Genomic DNA, 18005 nt, shown 5'->3' on the forward strand with positions numbered 1-18005 from the left:
TGTGATTGTATGGCTATAAGTTTCCCTCTCAGTACTGCTTTAGCTGTGTCCCAAATATTTTGATAGGTTGTGTCTTCATTTTCATTTGTTTCCAGGAACATTTGAATTTCCTGCTTGAGTGAATCTCTGATCCAGTGGTTCTTAAGGAGTATGTTGTTTAGTTTCCAAATTCTGTGACTTTTAATAATTGTCTGTCTGTTGTTAAATGTTAGTTTTACTCCACTTTGGTCTGTGAATTTACTAGGGATGATTTCAATGTTCTTGAATTTATTGATGCTGTCTTTGTGGCCTAACATGTGGTCTATCCTTGAGTATGTGTTATGTGGATTTGAAAAGAAGGTGTATTCCAGTTTTTTGGGGTGGAGGAGTCTGAAAATGTCCAAGAGGTCTAGTCTGTCAATCTCTTCATTCAATTCTCTTTTTCTTTGTTGGTTCTATGCTTTGTTGAACTGTCTAAGTGTGAGAGTGGGTATTGAAGTCTCCGACTATTATTCTATTACTATTGATGTATTTTTGAAATTCTTTCAGTAAGTGCTTGACGTATTTAGATGGTCCCTCATTGGGTGCATAGATGTTAATGATTGTTAAGTCTTTTTGGCTGATTGATCCTCTAATAATAATGTAATGCCATTGCATATCTTTTATTACTTTATTTAATTTAAAATCTGTCGTGTCTGAGATGAGAATAGCTGTTCCTGCCCTTTTTTGTGGTCCGTTAGCCTGTTTGATAGTTTTCCATCATGTCACTTTAAGTCTGTGTTTATCTTGTTGTGACAGATGGGATTCTTGCAAGCAGCATATGGATGGATTATGTTTTCTGATCCATCCCCCAACTCTGTGCTTTTTGATGGGTGAGCTTAAGCCATTGACATTTATTGATATTATGGATTTAATGCATTGTAGTGTTATTTTTTAAAAAAATTGTTTTTTGTTTTCTCTGATATATTGCCACTATTATAGTGATGTTCTTGTTTATAAGAGGTCTTTTAGAACCTCTTTCATGGCCGGTTTGGTGATGATTGCCTCCTTTAACTGTTGTTTGTCTAAGAAGGTTTTGAACCTTCCATCTAGTTTGAATCAAAGTCTAGCAGGATATATTATCCTTGGTTGAAACCCTTTTTCATTCAGGGCTCGATAGATATCTTGCCATTCTCTTCTGGCTTTTAGAGTTTGAGTGGAGAAATCTGCAGATAATCTTATGGGTTTTCCCTTGTATGTGACTTTTTGTTTCTCTCTTGCAGCCTTTAGGATCTTTCTTTATCCTTACTTCTTCTCATTTTGACTATGATGTGTCTTGGTGTCTTCAGGTCTGGGTTGATTCTGTTTGGTACTCTCTGGGCCTCTTGAATCTTGATATCCTTTCTGTTAATCAGGTCTGGGAAGTTTTCTTCTAGTATTTCCTCTAGAATGTTTGCTTCCCCTTCCTCTCGTTCTTCCTCTGGCAGGCCAATTATACGAATGTTACTTCTTTTGAGATCATCCCATATGTCTCTGTTGTTGGTTTCAGTGTCTCTCAATCTCTTTTTAAGCTCTTTCACCTCTTTCTTTGTTTTCTCTAACTCATCCTCTCTCTGACTAATTCTGTTTTCTGCTTCTGTTAATCTGCTTTCCCTTGCCTCAGCTTCTTTCTTCATTACAGCTATTTCAGCTTTCAGTTCTCTAATTGCCTCAAGATAATCAGTATTTTCCTTGGGGGTCTCAACTGTTGTTTCCCTAATACTGCCATTCCTTTCCTCCAATGTTGTTTTCATTTCTGTGATTAATAAGTTTATTATTGCTTGCATACTTTTCTTATCTATGGTTACTTCTGGCTGATTTGTATTTTCTTCTGGGCTCTTGTCTTCATTCATTGGGGTAGCAGTTTTATTTATTTTTGATCTACCCATTTTTTTAATTTATGTGTTTCTTTTTTTTATGCTCTGTTGTTCCTCAGTTGTGTCTTGAGCACAAGCAACACTGTACTAAATACCTTTATGACAATTACACTTACCAACCTCAGGAATTACAGTAGCAACTGAAGCAAGTATTGAAGCAGTTTAATCACTACCAGTTTCCAAATAATTTCTCCAGTCCGTGAAAGAATAGTAACCAAATCCCAGTGAAGAAGAAAGAGAGAGAGAAAAAAAAGAAGGGATAGCAAGAATAGACATTTATGCAAGTTACTATCCATTGTATATTCTAGGGGTAACAAGAGGGGAAAGGGAACTAGAGCAGAGATACACACATAGAGAGTCCACTCTGAGTCAGATTTCTTCCCCAAAATAAATCCCAAATGTGTATCAGTGAATTCAAAAAAGTACACTGATTGTTGGTGTGGGGGCTGGGGCCTGTGTCTTTGGGAGCTGTAGGATTAAGGAGGAAAGGATGACAAGAATGAGAAAAAGAATAAAAAAAGAAAGAGAGAGAGAAAAAAGAAAAAGATAAGAAAAAGTACAGTCATAAAAGAGCGGTTAAAGGAAAGAGTTTTTTAAATTTATTTGTTTATTTTTAATTATTTAATTATCTATGTGGGTTGAGGTGTGGGGGGTTGGCTACTTAGAAAGAAAAAAGGCCAGAGGTTCCAGAAGTGTATAGACTTAGAATGAATGATACTCCCTGTTGGGACAGCAATTTGGTAAAGACAGAAGCTCAGCAGAGGATTCTGCTAGGAGCTGGTCCCTAGGGACTGGTTTGGGGCAGGGGGGGGCAGGGGGTAGGCGGTGTGCTTAATAATTAAAAGGAAAAAATTTTTTGTTCCCTTTTTTTCTACTCTAATTCTTAACCCAAATTAAGTTATAGTCACCTCCTTGGTGTCACCGCTAGGACCCCTTATTGACTGGCCTACAAAAGGCAGAAAATCCTACCATTTCCAGGAGATGTGATCAGAGGTCAAGCCACTAGCAGCTTCTCAGTCCACCATCTTCTGGGAACCACGTTAATGTGAATTCTACGAGTCTCTCTACTATGTCAATAAAAACTCAACAATGGGGTTATTGGAACCTTCAGTCTTATCTGCTGGTTGTAAGCACTAAAGACAGCCTATGCTTTGCTAACATCTAAAGTGTATGTGGAAGTGAGATGCAGTGGTCTTTAGGGTGCAACTTTCAAATTGAAATTTGATGCTCTCTGCAGATAATTAGTGTCAGCACCAAACTGAATGACAGTACATCCAACTGTTTTCAAAGAATACTCTGGTGGTGTGGAAGAGTACACAAACACATGCACACACAGGCATACTGCTCACCCATTGGAATTGGGCTGATCTCTGTTTCTAAACATTCTCTTTTTTTAAGATTTTATTTATTTATGAGACAGATAGGAGGAGAGAGAAAGAACCAGACATCACTCTGGCTCATCTTCTGCCGGGAATCAAACTCGGGACCTCATATTTGAGAGTCCAAAGCTTTATCACTACACCACCTCCTGGACCACCCTAAACATTCTAAAACAGAATTCAGTTCTAAAGATTTTTAGTGCATTAAACATTTTTTTTAATGAACAAAAGTAAATAATATGGAAAAGCACCTTTTTTTTTCTAGATTTAGCTCTCATTTCCTTTTTTTTTTTTAATATTGTTCCTCAAGATCTTTCATCTGAACAAGATCTTACCTTCAAATTTCTATTGCAGATGACAGTATACATGTGAAGCTGAAAGTTTAAGAAGTCATTTAGAGGAAACTAGAAGTCAGGCCTTCGAAGATAAACATTTAAAAATTTAAAGCAACAAATAGCACTGTATGTGACTACCCATAAAGTTAGAGTATTAGCACTTCTTTGTGCTAAAAGATTTCAATGTGAACTGACTGTTCATGGTAACAAATTCAAAGATAGATATAATTCAGGATTCTTGTATTAGGTTTGGCCAAAGAAAGCATCAGTAAGTGAAACACTCTATAGCAAGGTATTTCTTCTTTCTTTCTTTCTTTCTTTTTTCTTTCTTTCTTTTTTCATGTTCTCATTCATATACATAGCATTTCTAAAATAATTGTGAAACAGTGGTTTTCAATCAAGGATAAAACATGGTAAACAAAATTTTCAAACCCATTTGTAACATAAAACACATTGCTTATTTTTCAAGGTTAGTATAAATATGCATAGAAATGCAGAGGGACTTGATATTTCATGAATTTTGACCTTTTAGAGTATACCTCATGAATTTATTCCTACATCTTGCCATTTACATCCAATTTCTCATATTTTGAGTCCACATATTGACAGACCATTTAAATTTCCAATACCTCTCCATTAGATTGTTTACATCTTTTTCTTTGTCTATAAGTGGCTTTGTAACTTTTTCCATTCTATTTACTATATTTTCTGAGCATACTGTTCTCTCTGAATCATACTGAATACTGATGTTAGAGCTCCAGAATAGTGTGACCTGTACTATTTTCCAGTATTACCTTGAAGTTGTAGTTATTTTATTTTTTTAACTATTTATTTGTTTTGCCAAGTATGAAAATAATTCTCAAGAAAATATGATGTTTATTTCATTGGTTATTATGATTTACAACAAGGGAGAGTATAGGAGTTGGGAATGTGATTTTTAAAATGTATATGTTGACATAGTAACTTGAAAAAATGACAGCAATGTAAATTATAAGATTTTTCTATAAATATTGCTATTATTATAAATGAAAATACTGGTTTTCACATTATGACCTAGAAATATTTTCATTAGAATTATTGCTTTACTCATGAATAGATCACATCATTAAAATCTCTAACCAAGAAAGACAATAATTTTATAGCTTTAGAATGAATTTGGAGTAAAAGTTAAAAATTGCATCAAGAATTGAAATGCCCAATTTGGAGAGACACTTTGGAGTGATGATTGCTTTCTAAAGGAGGCAAATTTATGATCTTTCAGAATTAAAATTAGTGTGATTTTTTATAGCTTTGATGAGTGAGTGGAAAACCTGATGGATGTATTTATGTGATGACCTAGTTAATCACATACCTTTAAAAATAATAATGATACTGCTATCATTTATAAGGAGAGATCAGTTTGAGGGTAGATACTAAAGCATCACAAAGAATAATTTATCATTAATAAGCAATATCTATGATTTTGTCACTCAAAGAAGGAAAAGTAGAAGGAAAGTAAAAGTCCTCATCATAATCTCTCCCAAGTACAACCTGAGCATTACAGGGGAAGACTGCACCCTACCCATGAACTCAATCTCTGGCATTATCTAACTGCATTTTAATGTAGCATTACAATATGCCCGTTTCTAGGTTAGTAGCAGAAATCCTAATAGTAAGTAGGACAGTCATTGTTCTTGCTATATTATTTTAAATTTGACATCAGGAGTGGTTATAAAAGGGCAGGTTTTTTTTTTTATTATTATTTAAGAAAGGAGACATTAACAAAACCGTAGGATAGAAGTACAACTCCACACAATTCCCACCACCCCTACTAGGGAAAGAGAGAGGCAGACTGGGACTATGCATTGACCAGTCAACACCCATGTTCAGCAGGGAAGCAACTACAGAAGCCAGACCTTCCACCTTCTACAACCCACAACGACCCTGGGTCCATGCTCCCAGAGGGATAGAGAATGGGAAAGCTATCAGGGGAGGAGATGGGATATGGAGATGAGGATAAAGGGCAATTGTATGCATAGCATTGGGAAGGTATCATGAATGGGGTAGTGATGATCTAGTGTCTCTCTCTCTCTCTGAGGCTTCCTAGGAGTATTCCATATGAAAATGCTGCTGGGTTCATTCCCTAGAATCTCATAAACATAAATGAATTGTCACTATCTTGTTGTAAAACCCTTTTTGGAGTAAAGTGTTTTCTGATAATATCCTCTAATTCTTTTTCCTGGGAATACTTTTTGTAGTTTCATTGCTGGGAAATATTTGAAACATTATAGTTAATTAGAAAGTTATTGATCATTTTTAGATTTTTTAAAATATTTATACATATATGTACAATTGACATTTGAACATTTTAAGTTTTTCTCTTTTGATGGTCCTTTTATATTTTTCATACAATAGTTTTTATGTCTCTAAGTCTTCTCTTAATAAATGACTTGATTTGCATACATTTTATTAACTATAAGAATATTTTCCTATAGAAATACATTTTATATTTAGTAACTTAAGTTATTTATATTCCTTTTGTTTTTTTACTTTGCTGCTCCTTCCTTCATTCTTAATAAGGGGGATTTTCTGTAATTATTTTGTGTTACTGAGATTTATCTTATGACTTAATACGTAACCAACTGAGAGCATTTTTCATGATCACTGTACTGATGTGTAGTATAATTTTTGCTCTTAAATATATAATAAAATAGAAAGTACTAGGATTCAAGTTATTGTCTTCCCACTTTGCAAAGCAGCAACTGCTTTACTTTAATTCCCAGAAATTTTCTTTTCTAGGAGACATTGGAACTTTAAATAGACTTCGCATTAATAAATGTAGGTAACAAAATTTTTTTTTTAATTTTAAAAATACAATTTAGCAGCAGTGTTCATTTAATACATAGAAAATTGGATTTCCAAGCAAGACATTAAGTAAAGCCTGTTTTGGAAAATCAAGTACTATTTAACTCTAAAAAAATCACATGAAACGTGGTCCATTGTATCGGATTTTCTACTTTAATTTTAGCAAGTTTATTCTTCTACAGTCTTCCCTAATCAATTAAAATCAGATAAGAAAACAATATGAAAGTCTATTTTACCCTTCTGATCCCACAACCTTGTCAATCATTATTAAATCTCTAATAAAATATCCATTTTGCTAGCCCATTATTTTTAGTCATTGATATTTTATCTTATTAGGTTTAGAATAAAGACATATGGGTCCACCCCTAATACCAGTTACCCTGATGGCAGTTACCCTCATTTCTAGCCTGGCTTGTCATAATATGTTCTTAGTTTCTCTCTCTGGACTCACATTTGTATTTTTAAAGCATTTTTTAAACAGTGTGATTTTTTTTATGTACATACATATTATACACACTATCCATAATTGAGATATTGCAGTGGTAGAAATTAGAATATGATATAGAAAAAAAAAACAAGAGGTGTTATGTGTGAATTATTAATTCATAATCTAGATTTTATCAAAATTAAATTTTCTTTGGAATTAAGAGAATGAGAATAAAAATCACTGACTTGGAGAAAATATTTTCAAAAGTTTTATCTCATAAAAGGAATGGTTACTAAAATAGATATGAGTGGTTCTTACAATTCAATGATACAATGACCAACATGATTAAAAAACAGATACTCTCATGCATTACTTTTGGGAATGCAATGGTATACACAGTTTAGAGGACAGTGTCCAGGGAAATAAAGAGCTCAACTCTTTGAGCATTAGACTTGCATACCTGAGGTTCCAGGTACGATGCTTGGCATTACATGTACCAGAGTAGTACTCTGGCTTCCTTTTCTCTCTCTCTCCCATTTCTCTCTCTCTCTCCTCTTCTCCCTCTCCCTAAATATATACACACATGTGTATACTCTCATATGCATTAAATTAAATGAATATCTAAAAATAAATCTCTCCATAATATTCAGAAAGTTAAACGCCTTTAAATTCCCATTGACTTTAATGGCATTTTTTATTTATAATGGCATTTTTTATCTGATAAAAAATTATCAAATTGGGATAATTAATAATATTGTTGCACTTGATATTGATCTATCCATAAAAATTATTACAGTCTTAGGGACCAGGTAGTGGTGCACCTGGTTGAGTGCACATGTTACAATGCGCAAGGACCCTGGTTCCCACCTGCAGGGGGAAAGCTTCACAAATGGTGAAGTAGGGCTGTCTCTCTCCCTCCCTATCACCCCTCTTCCATCTTGATTTCTACCTCTCTCTATCCAATAAATAAACATAATTAAAAAAATTAGTCTTGAGAATAAGAGATCTGAAATTTTATGATGAGTAGAATTAGAGAATAATTTGTGAAAACCCTTTCCACTTTAACTGTTCTCTATTTTTGCACACTGCTGTATACCTCATAATTATTCTGATATACATTTTAAATGTTAAAAATATTAAAGTGTGTGTGTTTGTACAAAAAAAAAGATGAATGTGGAAACTAGGGAAAGCTCTGGGATAAATAACAATAAATATATAAAATGAGGGAGTGGAGCGGCAGCACAGCGTTTAAGGGCACATGGCACAAAGCACAAAGACAGTTGTAAGGATCCTGGTTCGAGCCGCAGGCTCCCCACCTGCAGAGGAGTTACTTCACAGGCGGTGAATCAGGTCTGCAGGTGTATATCTTTCTCTCCCCCTCTCTGTCTTCTCCCTCCTCTCTCCATTTCTCTCTGTCCTATCCAACAACAATGACATCCATAACAACAACAATGAAAAACAACAAGGGCAAAAAAAGGGAAAATAAATAAATTTTAAAAATTAAAATATATATATATATATAATGCATACTAGAAGAGATTTTAAGATTAAAATGAAATTCATCGGGATAGAACTCTCTTAGCTATTATTAGAGAATGACTCTCCTGACTACCTCTAGAGAAGATACTAAATCAGTATTATGTGATATCCTCAGCAACAGTTCTACACCAAATAAAATAATGAGTTCCATGGGGATACGTATTCACTATACTGAAAAAAAGACTGATAGAGTCAAAGCAAAAATTATTTCTATGTGGAACTAAAAATACTGTATCTCCAATCAACTCCCTGATGTGGTGTAAACACAGGTATTTTCATTATATTTTCTTATTTGAACCACAAATGATAAGTTAAACACAAACTTTTTTTTGTTTGTACTGGACAATCTTCTAAGCCTTATTATTGCAAACAATAGTTCTTTTATTTTCTGAATACAATTTCAAGTATCAATTTTAAATACTTATTTCTGTCCTCAAGAATATAACATAATGAATAACAGGGACAACTAATAATAAATAAACCAGAATTACATTTAGGAAGTTAGTATGGTAAATATAATTTTAGAAGTTTATCTGAGAACTGGGTGTGTCATATATTTTCCCTTCAGCTTTAAGATTTTAAAGGAATCATTCAAAGGTGGTCTTCACCCTTAGATATAACCTGCTGTATTTATATTTTTTCTAATCAACTATAAATATCTAATACTTTTTGAACTGTTGTGCATTCATCTAGCATTGTATTGAAATGATATAGTCTTCATGTAAAATAAAAACATATTTCCCTGGCAAGGTCAAAACCAAGATATTCTCTCTCTCTCTCTCTGCTGTTCCTTAATCCTCAAGTTTTGTAAAGAATTAAGAAAGTCCACTATATATATATATCAGGATTGATTTCAAGTTAGATACAATTCTATTAAATAACTAACTTGAGAAACCATAACTAGAGTAGTGAACTGAATAGAAATTACTATATGTTATCTCACACTATCTGAAGAAACTAGCAATTAAATGACTCAGCAGCTTCATTAATTAGTTTCTGTAATAATGGTTCTGAAGTGAATGATCTTGCACATGTCTAGAAAGAAACAGGTAGAGAAAAGAACAGTTCTTTACGATGTTTCCACCCTATAGTAATGTACATGTGCATTAATTATTTACTGGTTATAAATTGGACTAAAGTCCAATATGCTTACGAATTAAAATTGACAAAAATTCTTCAACTTTATACATACCTTCTAGAATTAGATATTGAAATTTGGCTAGAAGTTGTCACAACTGAATGAAAGCAGTTTAAGTGAAATATTCTGTGAATCTTTTATAAAAATGCCAATGAGGGGGTTCCCGGAAGATGGCGGACTGAGAAGCCACTAGTGGCGTGAGCTCTGATCACATCTTCTAGAAACAGTAGGATTTTCTGCCTTTAGCAGGCCAGTCAATAAGGGGCCCTATTGGTAACACCAAGGAGGTGACTATAACTTAATTTGGGTTAAGAATTAGAGTAAAGGTGGCACGAATTAGCGGGCGGCTGCTAGAGACTTCCCAGGCAGCGCTGGGCAAGGCGGGTGGGCCGGGCATTGTCCTCCACCAGGGAAGGCGGCTCCTCCGCCGGTTGCAGAGCACTGCTGGGTGGCTGGCAGAGGACCCGGAGGGAGCACTATAGCTCTGGGGCTTTCTCTTGGGAGTCTCCAGGGACCACCGTGACCCTGAGGGCGGATCCAAAGACTTCTTGAGTATAGTTCTCATTGGATCAAAGGACTTGGAGATAGTTTTCATTTTCGAGAAATCCTTTAAAAAAAAGTCTGGAAGGGGGGGTTTACCGGAAGATGGCGGAGTGAGAAGCTGCTAGCCACTGAGCTCCGAACACATCTCCTGGAAACAATAGGATTTTCTGCCTTTAGCAGGCCAGCCAATAAGGGGTCCTTAGACACCAAGGAGGTGACTATAACTTAAGTTGGGTTAAGAATTAGAGTAGGGAAAAAAGGGGAAAAATTCTTTTTTCTTCCTTTTAATTTTCAAGCATACCTCCTTCCCGCCCCCCCCCCCATAAGCAGTCCCTGGGGACCAGCTCCTAGCAGGACACCCCACACCACCAAACAGGGTGCTTTTTTGAATTCACTGATACACATTTGGGAATTTCCTTTCACTGCTCTTTAATTACAACTCTTTTAATTATCTTCTCCCTTTTCTCTCTCTCTTTTTTTTTTTTAATCTTGTCATACACTTCTTCCTTCTTCTTTGCCTTTCTGAATTTGTGAATTATTTTGGGGAAGAAATCTGACTCAGAGTGGAATCTCTATGTGTGTATCTCTGCTCTAGTTCCCTTTCCCCTCTTGTTACCCCTAGAATATACAATGGATAGTAACTTGCATAAATGTCTATTCTTGCTATCCCTTCTTTTTTTTTCTCTCTCTCTTTCTTCTTCACTGGGATTTGGTTACTATTCTTTCACGGACTGGAGAAATTATTTGGAAACTGGTAGTGATTAAACTGCTTCAATACTTGCTTCAGTTGCTACTGTATAAAGTTGACCAAAGAAGTGAAAGACTTGTATGCTGAAAACTATGAGTTCCTACTCAAGGAAATAGAAACTGATACCAAGAAATGGAAAGATATCCCATGCTCATGGATGGAAGAATAAACATCATCAAAATGAATATTCTCCCCAGAGCCATATACAAATTTAATGAAATACCCATCAAAATTCCACCAAACTTCTTTAAAAGACTAGAACAAACACTACAATCATTTATCTGGAACCAGAAAACACCTAGAATTGCCAAAACCTTCTTGAGTAAAAGAAACAGAAATGGAGGCATCACACTCCCAGACCTTAAACTATATTATAAAGCCATCATCATCAAAACAGCATGGTACTGGAACAAAAATAGGCACACAGACATGTGGAACAGTATTGAAAGCCCAGAAGTAAATCCCAACACCTATGGGCATCTAATCTTTGATAAGGGGCCACAAATGATTAAATGGAAAAAGGAGCCTCTATTCAAAAAATGGTGCTGGGAAAACTGGGTTGAAACATGCAGAAAAACGAAATTGAACCACTTTATCTCACCAGAAACAAAAATCAACTCCAAATGGATCAAAGACCTAGATGTCTGACCAGAAACAATCAAATACTTAGAGGAAAACATTGGTAAAACACTTTCCCACCTACACCTCAAGGACATCTTTGATGAATCAAACCCAATTGCTTGGAAGACTAAAGCAGAAACAAACCAATGGGACTACATCAAATTGAAAAGCTTCTGCAATCCAAAGAAACTATTAAACAAACAGAGAGACCTCTCACAGAATGGGAGAAGATCTTCACATGCCAGACATCAGACAAGAAACTAATCACCAAAATATATAAAGAGCTCAGCAAACTTAGCACCAAAAAAGCAAATGACTCCATCCAAAAATGGGCAGAGGATATGAACAAAACATTCACCTCAGAGGAGATCCAAAAGGCTAACAAACATATGAAAAACTGCTCTATGTCACTGATTGTCAGAGAAATGCAAATTAAGACAACACTAAGATACCACCTCACTCCTGTAAGAATGGCATACATCAAAAAGGACAGCAGCAACAAATGCTGGAGAGGATGTGGGGACAGAGGAACCCTTTTACATTGTTGGTGGGAATGTAAATTGGTCCAGCCTCTGTGGAGAGCAGTCTGGAAAACTCTCACAAGGCTAGACATGGACCTTCCATATGATCCAGTAATTCCTCTTCTGGGGTTATACCCCAAAGACTCCATAACACCCAACCAAAAAGAGGTGTGTACTCCTATGTTCATAGCAGTACAATTCATAATAGCTAAAACCTGGAAGCAACCCAGGTGCCCAACAACAGATGAGTGGCTGAGAAAGCTGTGGTATATATATACACAATGGAATACTATGCAGCTATCAAGAACAATGAACCCACCTTCTCTGACCCATCTTGGACAGAGCTAGAAGGAATTATGTTAAGTGAACTAAGTCAGAAAGATAAAGATGAGTACGGGATGATCCCACTCATCAACAGAAGTTGAGTAAGAAGATCTGAAAGAGAAACTAAAAGCAGGACCTGATAGAATGTAAGTAGGGCACCAAAGTAAAAACCCTGTGGTGAGGGGTAGACATGCATCTTCCTGGGATAGTGGGAGGTGGGAGTGGGTGGGAGGGATGGTTCACAGTCTTTTGGTGGTGGGAATGGTGTTTATGTACACTCCTAGCAAAATGTAGACATATAAATCAGTAGTTATTTAATATGGGAGGGGGAAAATTAGTTGTATGTCTCAAAGTTTCTCAAAACACAAACTGAATCTTTTTAATCAATAGGCTGTCTATCTGATATGCGGACTCTCTCAAAAGCCTAGACCAAGTATTAGAATCATCCAATAGCACAGCTATATACAAGATACTGGATACTGTACAGCAAACCATAACAAAAGGACTTTTCAAAGTTAATCCAATTACCAAATAATGTGATGATAACATTAACTATCGATTGTCTTTTTGAACCCTAAGACAGCAGGAACCTCACATCTCCACTATAGAGCCCCTACTTCCCCCAGTCCTGGAACCCTTGGACAGGGCCCACTTTCCCGTATGCGTCTCCCAATCCAAACCAAATAATATTGCATCCACTGATCACAACCTAACCAACACAACGATTGCCACCTCAACATGCTTCACCTCAGACTGCGTCCAGAGACTTCACATGTGGAATGACAACCCTTCGGTTTCATTACTCGGGTGAGACATTTCCTTTTATAGTACACTCTAATTTCATCTCAGGTAGTTCACTTTCTAACAAAGTACTATAACCTAGATATACACCAGTTTCTGTGAGAGAGAGCTTATGTTCACACGTACCCATAAACTACTGCAAAATATATACAGGATAGCAGAAGTACATTAGAGTTTGCAGTGAGTACCTCCCTAACACTTCCTCTCCACTATTCCAAGCTTGGGATCCATGATTGCTCAACAAATTGTTTGGCTTCGTATGTTAACTCTCTTTTCAATCACCAGGTTCCAGATGCCACCAGGATGCTGGCCAGGCTTCCCTGCACTGAAGACCACCAATGTGTCCTGGAGCTCTGCTTCCCCAGAGACACACCTTACTAGGGAAAGAGAACGGCAGACTGGGAGTATGGACTGACCAGTCAATGCCCATGTTCAGCGGGAAAGCAATTACAGAAGCCAGACCCTCTACCTTCTGCAACCCTCAATGACCCTGGGTCCATGCTCTCAGAGGGCTAGAGAATGGGAAAGCTATCAGGAGAGGGGGTGGGTTATGGAGATTGGGTGGTGGGAATTGTGTGGAGTTGTACCCCTCCTACCTTATGTTTTTGTTCATTAATCCTTTCTTAAATAAAAAATTTTAAAAAAATGCGAATGAAAATCATTTAGGAAGGAGACAACCAAACTAAAGCTAATTTTAGCTTCCTTCCATCATTTTAAATCATTCTTTTCAATAATGAGAGCTATCAGTAATGAGTAAGGATTTACCTATGTCTTGTGCAAAAGATAAATAGAAATATTTCCAAAATGTGCTAGCAAATGGTAAAAATGACTTCTTGTAATCCTCAAACCAGCAAAAATGAAAAAACTGTTTCAGCAGCATATGGTAGAATTAGATTTTTCTGTCATTGAAGAAATAAATGAACGATTGACAATAGAATCAATTTATGAACATATGCATGGAAACTGTGTGATAACTCCGTAATTAAATTGTAGACAATAGCACAGTCCCAAGTGTAAGTGACGAAGAATGTTATCGACAGCTTGGTGACATCATCCAGTTTGACACATCAAGTAGAAAGTGATAAACTAGGTAAGAATAAATGTTGTTTGTAAGCTATGTAAACAGAGGATAAGGAATAAAATAAGAGGCTATTATACAGTAATCATGGATATTCATAACTATATAGTAATTATGGTTTAGTTGCCTGTTCTAATAATAAATGAAGACTAACATCAACTATTTTTTATTAGTGATTTAATAATGATTGACAAGACTGTAAGATAACAGGAGTCTAATCCCAGACAGTTCACTCCACCAGAGTTTCATGTTCCAGCCCCTTCATTGGAAGTTTCCCTATTCTCATCCCTCTGGGATTATGGACCAAAATTCTTTATGGGGTGCAGAAGATGGAAAGTCTGGCTTCTATAATTGCTTCTCTGCTGGGCATGGGCATTGACAGGTTTATCCACACCCCCAGCCTATTTCTGTCTTTACATAGTAGGGAAGAGCTCTGGAGAGGTAAAGTTCCAGGATACATTGGTGAGGTTGTCTGCCCAGGGGAGTCAAGATGGAATCATGATAGATTCTGCACAAAATGTGGTAAGATATAAAGCAGGAGAAAATGTTTAACAAACAGGAACCAAAAAGTAGGAATAGAGCAGATGAGAATAGGTACCTTAGGATAGAAAGAAGCTAGGAAATCTATTTCAGGTATAGCCTTACTTTCATAGTTTTGCTTTAGTTTGATGGATGAAATGCTGGTGGATAAAATTATTGTCTGAGAAAATCGTGTCAGAGTTGAGAATAAGCTAGAATGTTAGATTAGGGCAGAGAGTAGCTCCCAATTTTGAAAAAAATCTATGAATAACATTAACTGTTTACCCCATCCACCTGACCCAGGGCCCATATATATATATTTAGCACAGAAGCTTGTATGACCTCTGAGTCTCTGTCAGTCTAAGCTCAAAGTTCATGGTCACAGCCTTCCTTCAGAGTGTGGCGGTCCCTATCATTTCTACTTTAACATATACCAAATTGTATCTCTTTCACCAACCTCGATGTTAGCACTTTGGTCCAAATCCCTACTGTCTCAGTATAAATTTTAAGTTGCATTCTTTGCTGTCACCTTTGAACTTCTATTCTGTCTTCCACACAGTAACCTTGGTAATTCTTCTACTATGCAACTCATTTATGACACCACTTGTCTCATAAAGTCCTTCATTGATTTCTCATTTTGTTCTGACTGGTGTCAGACATTACAGTTGCTGATTTAAATGACCTCAACTCCTGGACAACTCATATATATATAATATAAAACTCATATAATATTTAATATATATAATTTTACCTTCTGTTTTGTTGAAATAAAATTATTTATATAGTTAGGTTTCTTTTGCTGTTAACAAAGTAGATGAAATAAACATCCAAAAACACTGATGAAGTGGATTGATGGTGGCTTACTGAGTAAAGTGCACATATTAGCATATGCAGGACATAGATTCATATCCCCAGTCCCCACCTACAAGGGGGAAGCATCATAAATGGTGGAACATTCCAGCAGATCTCTCTGTCTCTCTGTCTCTCTCTCATTTATACTAGAGGGTTAATGGTTTGCGGTACAGTTGTTGATTAGGTGTCTGCAAAATGCTGTCACCTCCAACTTCCTTTTCCATGATGATGAACCAGAACCTCAGACCCCATCCCCAAAAAATATACATGGGTGTCTATTCTTTCTCTCCTCCTCTATTTCTCTTTGTACCTATCAAGAAAAAAAAGAAAAATATATATGGCTGCTGGAAATAGTGGAATCACCTAGTCCTAGTGATAACCCTGAACTGCCAGGCATACTATCTTCCCACTATTGATATAACACAAAAAGAGAAAAAAATCTTCTGAGATTTATTTTCCTTTTACTTAAGTAAAATATTTATGAATTGTTTTTAAGTTTTTGTCATAGATCACTTTTCTGAAATGCAATGCATATGGAATATGTGTATATTGTTATATTTCTTAATAGATATGAGATATAAAAGTAGAGCTGTTTTATGTTTTTATTGACCAGAAGCAGGATGAATAAAAATTATTTTCAAATTCCATTTTATTCTCCATTACAGAAAATATGGGAGACTAAAATTTTCACTACTGCATAAAAAGGTTAGCATGGACTTTTAAATATTTATATTATATATTTATTAATGGATAGAGACAGAGAGAAATTGAGAGGGGGTAGGTAAAGAGACAGAGAGACATCTGCAGCCCTGCTTTACCACTCATGATGCTTTCCCCATGCAGGTTGGAACCAGGGACTTGAACCAGGGTCCTTGCACTCAGTATAGAATGTGCTTTACCAGGTATGCCACTGCCTGGTTCCCTTAACATGGACTTTTAAATACAAGCATCTTATGCTTCCAAAAATCAGATCCTGAATTTGGAATTTGGGTGTAAGTTTGCTGTGCTTTTCAACATTATGGATAAACACGTCAGCCTAGTGAGGTCAGCTAGACCACCATAACTTCTGATATTGTTATGAAGATGATAGGAAATTTATGAATCTAACTATATCTTGAATGCTCATGTGTAACACAAAAAGGACATTAAAGAAAATTACTGGAAAAATAACTCAGCTGCAAGAGCATTGTGCTTGCATGCCTAAGATTTCAGGTTCAATCTCTGTAGACATGTGTAGTGGAATAATGCTCTCTCTCTCTCTCTCTCTCTCTCTCTCTCTCTCGCTCAGTAGAGAGTTCACTTGCATAGTGTGCTACTTTATTATATGCATGACCCAGGTTCTATACCTGTCTCCACTTTACTACTGCTTTAAAGGAAGAAGCTCAGGTATTGTGGTCTATTTCACTGTCTCTCTCTCTCTCTCTCTTTCTCTCTCTCTCTGACTTTTTGTATCTGTCTTAAAAAATAAATAAATAGGAATGTTGGGGGTCGGGTGGTAGCACAGCGGGTTAAGCACATGTGGTGCAAAGCTCAAGGACCAGAGAGCATAGGGATACCTGTTGGAGCCCCCGGCTCCCCACCTGCAGGGGAGTCGCTTCACAGGCAGTGAAGCAGGTCTGCAGGTGTCTGTCTTTCTGTCCCCCTGTCTTCCCCTTGTCTCCAGTTCTCTCTGTCCTATCCAACAATGAAGGACATGAACAACAATAATAATAACCACAACAAGGCTACAACAATAAGGGCAACAAAAGGGGGGAAAATGGCCTCCAGGAGCAGTGGATTCATGGTGCAGGCACTGAGCCCCAACAATAGCCCCAGAGGCAAAAAAAAAAAACACCTTAAAATTATGATTAAATATAAACATACATACATAAATAAATAGAATGTGAACATCAGGAAATATTTTCTAGTTGAAATAACTGCTAAGTGCTATATTGATGTGTTTTCTAATTCTGTGGACTCTGTACTTCTGGATAAACTTTTTTTTTTTGAGAAGTAAACATCTTTGTCAGTCTCTACTGAAATATTATGCCAACTAACTTTCTTTTAAAGTAAATTCACTAAGTACTCATATTCTTGCACCACATTAATTTTTCTATTTGTATTTAATTAAGCTATATATTCAAGTAAACTCCTTATGCCAGTAATGTGAGCTTCTCACATTTTTCTTTAGTATATATGGAGACAGATGAAATTTACAAGGTAGTTTACAGAGAAAAATAAAAATGTCATCCCTGATTCTCTCAGTGACTTTAGATTCTTTCTGACATGCAGGTCCCTGAGCTGAACGTCTTATTTAAACTTCACATTTCAGTTGATAATGGTTCTGCTTCTATGCTGATTTAGACTTAATCAGAATATGAAACAAATAACACATCTAACCTTTTACATCTAAAACAGATTACATAATATTTGTAATTAAGAAGCACTACTCCATGGGTAAATGGCATTCTGCATGACCATTT

Source organism: Erinaceus europaeus, chromosome 5 (assembly GCF_950295315.1).
Source record: "Erinaceus europaeus chromosome 5, mEriEur2.1, whole genome shotgun sequence".
In the NCBI taxonomy this organism is placed as follows: Eukaryota; Metazoa; Chordata; class Mammalia; order Eulipotyphla; family Erinaceidae; genus Erinaceus; species Erinaceus europaeus.